Here is an 11612-nt window from a genome sequence, read left to right on the forward strand (position 1 = left end):
TTGAAGGGGGGGAGGGTCCGATCTTCTAATTTTATGGCTTATTGGGTCACTAGTTCCCAAACATATTCGAGACGGATGCTCATACCATTTCTGGTTTAAAAGTTAAAAATGGTTAAAGTGCTCAACTGGCCATATTTTCAAACTGAGGCTAAAAATCGGAAGAAACTTACAGAACTAATAGTTCTATGGAAAACTTCCCCACCTTCCAAACGAGTGTGATAACGTCACAGAATCACAGGAGAACGGCAAGTCCAAAATATTAAAGTCTTAAGAAAGTCAAAATCTTGGTTGGAACTAAAATTTATATGTGCGGCATTAAGTGGAAAGGTTTACGACCTCGAAAAGAATTTTCCAAACAATTATGGCGTTAATCCTCACCCTATAGGTTTACCATTAGGGTTAGCCTGATTAATTATGGTGTCTAAATGAAGAGGTCTATAGGAATTGAAGCTGAACCTCCGAATGCATATTATGGCAGACCGATGCTTTCACGTGATATCCATGTATTAGCTCAGTGTAAGTTGCTCTCCATGTGAGGGCGCTTCATAAGAATACTTTCTAAGGCAAACCCCACAGCTCTGGGAAGATCTGTCAACTTGAAACTTATAATTACCTTGAAAGCTAATTGCAAAGGTACGTTTTGAAAATTAAATTCCGATTTTCCCGTCTTTTAACTCCAAGCGGATGTGATGTAGTCGTGAACGTCACTAAGTCGGAAATGCAACATGCAATGGCATAATAATTTGTGGCGTATATACAGCATGACACTTTCTCTTACTTCTTACGTTTCATATCTTTTCTTTTCTACTTGAATAAAAGGCGGCATGTTAAAAAGACATAAAAAATTGTAAAAAATATAATAAGAAAGTGACCAGAGGTCGGAGGCAATCGAAATGACATTGAAAAAATGAGCTTTGTTTTTAATATTTAAATATAGAATTTCAAGCCAGTCGGGCAAAGTTTACATTGGCGCCAAATACCGCTCCACAATATAACGTCATAAAAATCGATAAAAATACTGTTTGCCCTAGAATTGGACTCACTGGGTCCATTGATGCAATGATCAGGACGATCAAATGCATTATTGTAGAGAGTGGGAGGAGAATGAAAGGGTAGATAATTATGATATCATTCCGAGTCTATACACAGCTAGGGGAGGCCAGTGGCGTAACCAGAGGGAGCCAGATTTTTTTCTTTCAAATTTGCTTTGTGCTACAGTCTTGCGCTCCCCCCCCCCCCCCCCCAAATGATATCCAGTGATGTATTCAAAATACTTCTTTTTACATTTTTTCGAGTTCTAATCAAAAGTATTCATACCTCAGGGCTCATGTTCATACTTCATGTAAGGTCAGAACTTGGAAATTAGACCGAGATATTAAACATTTTGGGCCTTCATCATACCCACATACGGAGACCGTTGATCAATATCGTCCTACAGAATAAGCGCCAATAATTTGGCCGGTTGTATAACCATTACAAACTAAAGCTAGCAACCCATGTGTATTTTCAGCGACTTATGATGCCACTTGTGGAGAATTTTCACTGCACGTATAGGCCCAATAGGCCTAGTGAAACTTGTTTGTGTGGAAATCTGGGCATGTAGGCCTAGTGAATTAGAGTAGCTAATTTATTCATTGTATCCTTTTCATAATGTGCGGAATTATGCAGAAACCACGACGACTGTCTCTGCAATAGAGGTAAATTAAGTGAAAGTGTGTCATGTTCCACTGAACCATTGGATGTGTATTTGTGCAGACGAGGTGCCCGTTAATACATATATTTCTTGGTACTTCCTACCATCAACCATCACGGGGTTTCCCCCCTTAAGAAAATCTTGCCCCCCTAACAATTGAATGTTAGCTACGCCACAGTGGGAGGCCACGTTGACTTAGAACTTATGTTGTTGGTACAACTTACCACAGATGGGACTCACTATTGTTTATAGTCTTTGCCCGATTTATAATGTCTCGTGGTTAAAATGGCAAGCGAATGTGGCCAAAGAACACTTATGTTAACAGAGGGCGCTCTTGTTAGCTTACATTTAGAGGTTATTTATGTTCTACTTACATTCAGAGCCATGTATACCTCTTTGTTTGCATTAATGTAAGATACATAACCTGTCATTTTTCAAAGCTCGAAGCCTTAACGTGTTGAGATGTTTCATCCTATCAGACCAACCATGAGAGGTTATTGAACCCCCCCCCCCCACTCCCCTTGCCAGTAGTATACTGCATGATGTTGGGGCGAAGAAGAGTTTTGCCTGACCATTGCCTTTTCCAAACTTAAATGATCGGGCTGTTGTTTAGCATTAGGAGTGCTGTTGTAGGTGCAACTTTCCGAGATTTCCCAACGAAAACACTTGGGTATGGGGGAGGGGGCAAAGTGTGAATGTTATACATAAATCAGCCTCCCTAGAGAGATAGTCATGGTGGGGGGGGGGGGAGACACACCCAAAATGTTCTGCTCAGTATGTGCGGTACACATGCTGACGGAGTTAGTGTGAAGGCTGGTTGCAATGGACCCCCCCCCCCCACACACAACTTCCCAGTGTAAACACTTCAAAGATCAATATGTAAGCTTTCTTTTCCTTCACAAAAAAAGTAAAGTACAACTTCTTCTTCATAACACCTAGTCTTCGACTTTCCTTGTTTCATGCCGTGGCATCAATCCCTTTAATCTAATTTAGCACTCATTTAGCAATCAGGAGTTCGGATTGTAGCAGACTGAATTGTTTGTCATCTTGTCTGAATGTTCAATGTGACAGCATCATGGTTTGCTAGTGACCGTGTCCAAAGAATGCAATAGCTTTTTGACATAGTTGTTACAACATCAAATGATGTTATAGCATCACAGGCAATTGGGTTCATCTAATAATTTTAAATTATTTTATGCTAGAGAGCACCATGACAAGATTTCAGTCACTTCCGTAATAACAAAAATGTCAAGAATGGGGATTTTCATTCATCTGTCAATAATAGTTAATGAAATAAACAATAAAATACCATTATCAATTGCGACTTGAGTTTATTGAAATCACCAAGTACAGTCCTCTTTGTTGCAATGTCACCAGATTAAAGTATTGCATTTATTCACCACAAATATGCTATGATATCACTAGAATAACAAAACAAATCGCTGCTTTTCCCAGCAACTAGATAGTAAGTAGAAATAAGCACATACTTACTTACATATGAAACACAAACAGCTATGGTATTTCCAAGATACATTTGGCATAGCAAGGTACTGTCAACCAGAATGAAAACATTTCATGGTTCCTGCTGCTGCTCATTGATTAACAGGGAACACTCCAAGTATGTAATGATGAAGCAAGATCAATAATTGCCTTACAAAGCCACACCTCCTCATAAATACACACGTTATCCATTTTAACACATATCGCCATGTGTAAGCTACCTATCAATAACACACTCACCTTTGATGAAACTGTGACTTATGGTTGTCTACTGTAGGTTTAACCCTGTGACCTCATTAATATTCATGATATGAGCACCAAAATCAATATTTTTATCAACTAATTATGGACCAACCACCCACCAAATATAGCATTGATCAATCATAGCCCTTGTTGAGTTATCGTGCATACAAACTTAAGTGTCACACACATACACAGACACGCAGACACACCGACCTGACTACAAAGCTTTCAGCAAGAAACCAAAACTACAAAATGCCATACACAAAATGCACATAAATTTAAGTTTGCTGTTGTGTTTGATCCAGGCACAATGCAACATGATTTTTCTTGTTAATTAAACAAAGAGGTAATTGCATACTTCCTTGACAGCAAGGAAATGTTAATTGACTGTCAAGACTGACTGAAACCACAGAATGTTTAACATACAATGGGTGGGTTCATTTGCTGCAATGTTCAGAAAATAACATTATATGAACCCTGCTGAAGGATAATTATTTTATGCCACAACAAATACCTTTTCACAGTGAAAAGAATCTTTTTAGACTAAATAGATCTGTCAATAAATGAACAGAACATATGTCACCTGTGATTTGCAAAGGGCATATTTCTATAGCGTTTTAATGGTAAGATTTGTTATTTATTTTAACATTGTTTACTAATTATTAGTCACTAATATAAAATTCTTCTTGATTAACTGTATGATTAGGTGGCAGAAATATGATAATTATGATAGTAACATGAGCAAATACTGTATACCTACAAACCTTTCTGCCACACCCCTTTTTTTTTATCATCATTGAACAACCATTCCAATTGTTATTCTGCTTGCATACAGTGCTTTCTCAATTGACTTGAATTGTGATCAATAATAACATTGAGTTGCTTTTTATAGTTATTGGGATCATTTGCTTGATCCTATGAAGTTTTACAGTACCTAAAGGAGTAAACATCTAAGAATGTCTGCAAAGGTAAAATACTAACTGTATCCAAGGACAGTATTTAACTTATCACAATATGAGGTTCAACTGCATTATACCATACTGCAGCTTTAAACAACTACATACACATAAACCTGCAAGACCAAGAAATATGCCTCCTCCCAACCCATTGCCTTCTCAGGTATGCACAGTATGCCTTCATTATTAGCAATCATGGCTGGTGAAAGACATATAAATTGATAAAACTAAATTATTATTTTCAGTTGGAATGTCCAGCCAAATCAGTCTCCATGTGATTACTGTCATGTCTTTCTGCTACTACTGCACTCATGAAACTTTCTCTATGAGGCTTCTTATGCCCTTCAGCATGTCTCTTGACATAAATAGAATGAAAATATGAGTGTAATGTCAGGTATTTTGTGTGAAGTATTTGCCAGTTTTGCACACTTTTGGCAAAAGTTTTGCTCACTGCCATAGGTAAAATTATTGAATTTCTTCTCATACAATGTCTGAAAATTTTGCCAACAGATGATTGAATGAACACCGGCCCAGTGACTAAATGGAGAGGATGAACATTTCTAGTTGCCAGAGAAATGCTTGTGGTTGCAATTGTGACCTTGCAGAGGAAATTGCATCCAACTTTCACAAAAATCCATCACAAAAAGAGTTTCCAGAGCACTTAAACAACCATAGATAAATGTAATACAGCTAATCCATTAAAACCACACTCAAGTTGTGAAATTTTAACCCTAAATATGTATAGCTTTTTTAATACTACTGATAAGTTACCACTGTAAACTGGTCATATACAGTGTACCAAAAGATTGAGTGATTTGCAAACCCTGAAACTGGCATGTTGTATGATATGCTGCAGGTTTCCTGTAAACAAGGCTCTACTTGATTCATAAATAAGTACTCGACCACATCATGTGTCAAGGTGAAAGAAAAAGACATAATTGTATAGAATTCCTAAATACAAACTGTAAATGATGACATCCTAGGCTGCTAGCACAGATACATGTATGGTGAACAAACTTACCACCTTGATCTATTAAATGTTAATATGAGTAGGAAGCTAATTGTATTTTGCCAATTTTGAGCTGTCTACATAACTTAATAGTTCAATCTTTTGTCAAGCAATCCCACTTGCCTCAAACACAAGACTGCAGGGTTTAAAGTTGGTAAAGGATGGTTAAGCCAAAGGCTGTCATACAGTTGCAGTGCTATGGGGGTTTTTCACACCGCCCATTCAGTAGTTACTTCAAAAAGGTACTGTAGAAAGATGAATAACAGATGGATAACAGCTAGATAGATTGACAGAGTGAAGATGCTGAGTCACAATATATCAAGTGGCATAGCTGGTTCGAGCTAAAAGTTACATTCCAATATGGCAGAGTCTTTCAAATATCCAGTTGCTCAGACTTACACCAGTATTTTACATACACTGTGCCTGCTCTCCATTAACCAGGTGCCACTCCATTAAATATGGAATAACAACATTTCGCTCCAGAGTCTTTGTCCATAGGAGGCATCCATCATGGACATACTGTTATTTATCATGATGGCAACTTTCATAGACCAGTCATGGAACCATGCAAAATATTTTGTGTGTCTTTGAGTGCAGCTTTACTTTCCTTTCCAATGTTTTTGGTTGTGCTTCTACTGCCAGTACTATCCTTTTTTATCAGCATGTTAACGATCATTGACATCTACTGCCAGGGTGTGTTGTCAGGAAACCATCTTTGGAAAGATTAAGGCCAGACATGGATAGTCATGCTTTTGAATGACATATGAAGTACTCTTGGATCTCATGCTGATCACCTGTCACAATTTTATTAAAATAGCTCAATACCCTGTCCAAACAAGGATCTCAATCACTGCAGTTTACAAAGTCATTACAAACTGAGGGCTGCCAATTTCATCCACAAAAGTCCATGAAATACGTACAGTATAGCCTAGTGCTGAAGAACATGTGGAGTGAGTACTTGGTAATAATATTGTAGGGACCGAGTGAGAGAGAGAGAGAGATGACATGTGTACACTCCAGGGTCTGGTGCAGTTCTGTTTATTGACACACAATCACAATATAGTACTAAACCACAGTAGGCTACACTAACAGTTAACTAATACTCACAAGGTTATAACCACACCCAAGCAACATAGTTGGCCAATCACAAACATACAGGAAGAATAACAGTTTACCATAACATAATACAATGAGACCAGAGTCAGCAGATGATTACATAATAACATCTGGGCATGGAGACACATGCAAGCAATTACTATAATAGAAGGTGCACAATAGGTAAAGGTAAGTAACAATAGGCAATAGATACATGCTATGTAGGCTGGAACCCTACAATCTCCCCCCCCCCCCCTTTAGAAAAAGCTTTTTCCAAAATATGAATTTACTACTGCACGAGTCGAAGTTGATCAACATGTGCGATTCTTTTCTCCTTTGTCTTGATGTCCTCTAGCACAAAAGTCACAGACGATGACTGATTAACAACAAGATAAGGTCCTCGCCACTTTGGGGCAAGTTTGGCGGAGAACTTCTTCCTCAAATTAGACAGTGCATGTGACTTCAATAGCACCTTACAACCAACATGAACCTTTACCTCAGACCTTGTCTTATTATACTGAAGTTTATTTCTTCTTGCCTGACGTTGCATATTATCATTAGCAGATTTAAGCATGCCTCTGAATGAACTCTTTCCTATGGGTCCCATTCGGTCTCCATCTACCCACTCTCCTGGTCCCACAATCCTCCTATGTAAAAATAACTCTGCAGGGGAAAACCCAGTCGCATCATGTACGAAAGAGTTCAAAGCAAACATGAACTCGGGGACGTGCACATCCCAATCGGTGTGAACATCAGCTTTCACAAAACAACACAACATTGAGACAATATTTCTGTTCACCCTTTCAACCCAATTTGCCTGAGGATGATAAGGGGTCGTAAAAATCCTCTTGACACCCCACAGTATGCAAAGCTCTGCGACATCTTTTGACACCATTTGGGGTCCATTGTCAGAAACCAACTTATTACATGCACCCCATGTACAAAACAATTGTCGTAAAACTGCTCTCAGTACTTTACCCGTAGATCTCTTTAAGGTCATTAAGAAAGAAAATCTTGAGAAATGGTCAGTGATTACCAAAATATACAAATTCCCTGCATTACTTTCAGGAAAAGGGCCTAGCAGGTCCATGGCCATCACATCCCAGGGATATCGACTTGTAGTGGATTCCATGTAACCTGAAGGCTTACAATACATAGGCTTTGACAGTTGACACTGTCTGCACTTTTTCACAAAAGTTTCTACATCACTTTTCAAGTTTTTCCACCAAAACTTTTCCCGGATTTTTGAAATGGTCTTTCTCATACCCAGATGGGGAGAGGTGGGGGTACAGTGATGATGTGCAATAACCTCCACAACTAACTCACCAGGCACCACTACCTTATTACTATGCGAATTATTATCAACATACTTAACCAAACCCTCTGCCATCACATACTTTGGGTGAGATAAATCATTATCTAATAACTGCTTTTTGATGCCAGAAATCACTGGATCACTCTGTTGTCTTATAATAAACTGATTAACATCTGAAAGAATGTGGGCTACCTCTGCTTGTCCCTGATCGGTACTCACGACATTACCCAATCCTGCACAACCCTCGCAATTATAATGCTCAATTAATTCAACATCTTTCTTACTAAGCCCTAGGCATAACCAGTGGTACCATTTTTCACAAATCTCACATTGAATCCAAAACACCTTTTCCGATGGATCCCCTTTACATTCAGAGTGGAAACAAACATTCTGGTCATACTGTACTGTAGAAATGGTAGATCTAGAAAGAGCATCTGGAACAAGATTCTGGGAACCTGGTCTATAGTGAACTGTGTAAACGAACTCTTGAAGTTTTAAAGCCCACCTAGCCAATTTCCCTTTCAGTGCAGAGTTTCGCAACAACCATACTAATGCCTGGTGATCTGTAAACACTGTAGTGTGCGAACATTCCAGGTAGGGTCGCCATTTTTCAAACGCCCATACAACTGCTAAGCACTCCAATTCTGTCACAGAGTAATTCCGCTCAGCAGAGCTCAAAGCTCGAGATGCAAAGGATACAACCTTCTGCTCCCCTGAACTAGAGCGCTGGAGAAGAGCAGCACCCAAACCTACCCCACTGGCATCTGTGTGCAAGTTCAAATGGCCTACCAAAGTCTGGAATAGTCAGTGATATGGCCTTTGTTACCTCTTTCTTTACCCTGATAAAAGCCTTTTGACACTCCTCAGACCATTCCCACTTCACCCCTTTTCGCTTCAATCTGTTAAGGGGATCCACCACAGTAGCATAATTCTCCACAAACTTTGCACACCATCCTGTTAAGCCTAAAAATCTTTCAAGAGCCTTTCTACTTGTTGGAGGCAGATAATCTCTAACTGCATCACACTTTGAGGGATCCACTTTGATACCATTACCATCAACAATAAACCCCAAAAACTTAATCTGTCGATAAAGTATATGACACTTATCAGGATTAACTGTCAAACCTGTCTCTCTTAGACACTGCAGTACCCCTTGAAGATCCTGAAAATGATCACCAACTGTGGGAGAGTGCACAACAATATCGTCAATGTACGGGTAGAAACGACGCTCTGAAACATCATTAAGAGGTCGAAGAACTACATCTACTAGGTTTTGGAAATGCTGACTTGCATTACGCAACCCGAATGGTAATCTTTTAAATTGAAACACACCCTCCTCACACACAAAGGCAGTCTTTGCTTGATCATCAGGGTGTATTGCAGACTGCCAAAACCCAGCCTTCAAATCTATGGTTGAGAATACCTTCGAGTTATGCATTGAATGCAATATACTATCAATCACTGGTATAGGATAATTACATGGTGTGGTGACTGCATTGAGAGCTCGATAATCGATGGCCAGTCTATATGTACCATCTTTTTTCTCAACCATTACTACAGGGCTAGACCATTGTGAATTAGATGGAACAATAATATCAATTTCTAACATTTCCCTTATCTGCTGTCTTAAGCTATCCCGTTTCTTTGGGGATAATTTATACGGGCGTTGTTTCACAGGTTTGGCATCCCCTGTTTCAATTCCGTGCTGTAGCCAACCACAATACCCTGGCCTATCCACAAAACATCTCCATAGTCACCTAACAACTGCCTAACCTGGTCCTGGAAACCTTCTATCTTCCCAGAGACCACACCCCCTGGAGTGTGCACATGCTCTGTACTACTGGGCTCTCTCATCCCATGCTCCTTATTTCTCACCTTCAACCCTTTCACCAGGCCACCACCATAGCACTCTACCAATACCAAGGGAAACTTAATCTTGGGGTCCTGCTTTTCTGACCAATATGAGTTCCCACTTATATCAAAAACTAGGGCAAATATTTTAAGAAGATCCCTTCCCAAAAGCACTTGACATGGTATCTCTGTTACAAAAAGCTCTACCTGCTCAGTTTCACCTGCAACAGACATATTAAAGAACACTTTACCTGTGACAATTAGAGGTGTATTGTCCAAAAGCGAAAAACTAAGTGGTTGTTCTAAATATAAAATTTCCTGTGGATCCACCAGTGAGGGATGAATAAATGATCTCGCTGCCCCACTATCTGCATAGGCAAAAATTTTCTCTGCATTTAAGGTCGCTTCGAAATAAGCACCATCTAACTTACACAACTCTGAGGGGTATCGCTCACGTAGTTTGACCGGACATAGTTCTTCATGTTGAGTTTTACTGGACATCCTGACAAGGTTCACACTTGGAGGGTTTGGACATGCGTAGCTTAGATGACCGAATCCATTACAAGCATAACATCGAACATCTGACATATCACTGGATGGTCTACGTGCTCTCGAAAAATTTGTCGGTCTTGAAGATCCAGGTGGCAAGTAGGTATGAGGCTCACCTTGGGGGCGATAAGTTCCCTGTGACAGGTTACTCGGTGCAGCCGATCTACTCTCCATTTGTTGTCTACTTCTACATGATGCTCGTACAATAATAAGGTTGTCTGCAATACTAGTAAGGTCTTCTAGGCTTGACCATCTTTGTTCTAACAGCTTCATACGAAATGATTCGTCTCTCAGTGAATTAATTAACTGATCCACCACTAATTTATCTGTAATGGTGATAAAGTCTGGCATTGATAATAAGCTATCTGTGGGACCTAACCAACGCCTCAAGTACAGGTTAAGTCGACTGCCATATTGTCGAAATGTTTCAGTTGAGAGTTTACTAGCCAACCGGAACTTCTCCCTGTATGCATCTGGTGTTAGCTTATATGCAGCTAGAACTGCTTCCTTTACAACTATATAAGATTGCTTCTGGCTTTCAGTAAGTACATAAAAGGCTCTTTGGGCTTTACCGGTCAAGCAGGACTCTAAAAGAATTGGCCATCTTGTTGCAGGAATTTGTTGATTATCACATAGTCTCTCGAACGTAGAGAGGTAACACTCCACATCATCAGCTGCACCAAGAGGGTGAAAACCATCCAACTTATAAACTGATTTAGCTTTGTGTGCTCTAACAGTGATATCCTGCAAATTTGGGACAGTCTGCAAGGCTTTAATTCTTTCTTCTTTGGTTCTTAGAATGGCCAGGTCAAGCCCATTCTCCTCACAAAGTTCTTTAATATAATCTGACATCAGATACTTAAGATGTGGATACTGCTCCATGACTTGTCACAGGCTAAGGGCGAAACTTGCAATAAATGATTGAAAATCAACAGTCAAAACGCTGGCAATGGACCACCAGGTTATATACGGTAGGCACTCACTGTGTAAAATATGTGGCAATGGACTTCCACATGCCTAATATCCTGCCGACTACGCCATTGTAGGGATCGAGTGAGAGAGAGAGAGGTGGAGAGAGAGAGAGGTGGAGAGAGATGACATGTGTACACTCCAGGGTCTGGTGCAGTTCTGTTTATTGACACACAATCACAATATAGTACTAAACCACAGTAGGCTACACTAACAGTTAACTAATACTCACAAGGTTATAACCACACCCAAGCAACATAGTTGGCCAATCACAAACATACAGGAAGAATAACAGTTTACCATAACATAATACAATGAGACCAGAGTCAGCAGATGATTACATAATAACATCTGGGCATGGAGACACATGCAAGCAATTACTATAATAGCAGGTGCACAATAGGTAAAGGTAAGTAACAATAGGCAATAGAT

At 39.6% G+C, this 11612-nt stretch overlaps 1 protein-coding gene across 1 annotated transcript in view; it reads right to left on the reverse strand.

Moving 5' to 3' along the window:
• LOC139968092 (EF-hand calcium-binding domain-containing protein 6-like) overlaps positions 1-11274 on the reverse strand; it is a 69051-nt gene extending 57777 nt beyond the window's left edge. The window contains exon 1 of the mRNA XM_071972462.1: positions 11195-11274. The gene's annotated coding sequence lies outside the window, so the exon portion shown is untranslated. The remainder of the gene's footprint in view (positions 1-11194) is intronic.
• Positions 11275-11612: the final 338 nt, after the last annotated feature.

Source organism: Apostichopus japonicus, chromosome 1 (assembly GCF_037975245.1).
Source record: "Apostichopus japonicus isolate 1M-3 chromosome 1, ASM3797524v1, whole genome shotgun sequence".
In the NCBI taxonomy this organism is placed as follows: Eukaryota; Metazoa; Echinodermata; class Holothuroidea; order Aspidochirotida; family Stichopodidae; genus Apostichopus; species Apostichopus japonicus.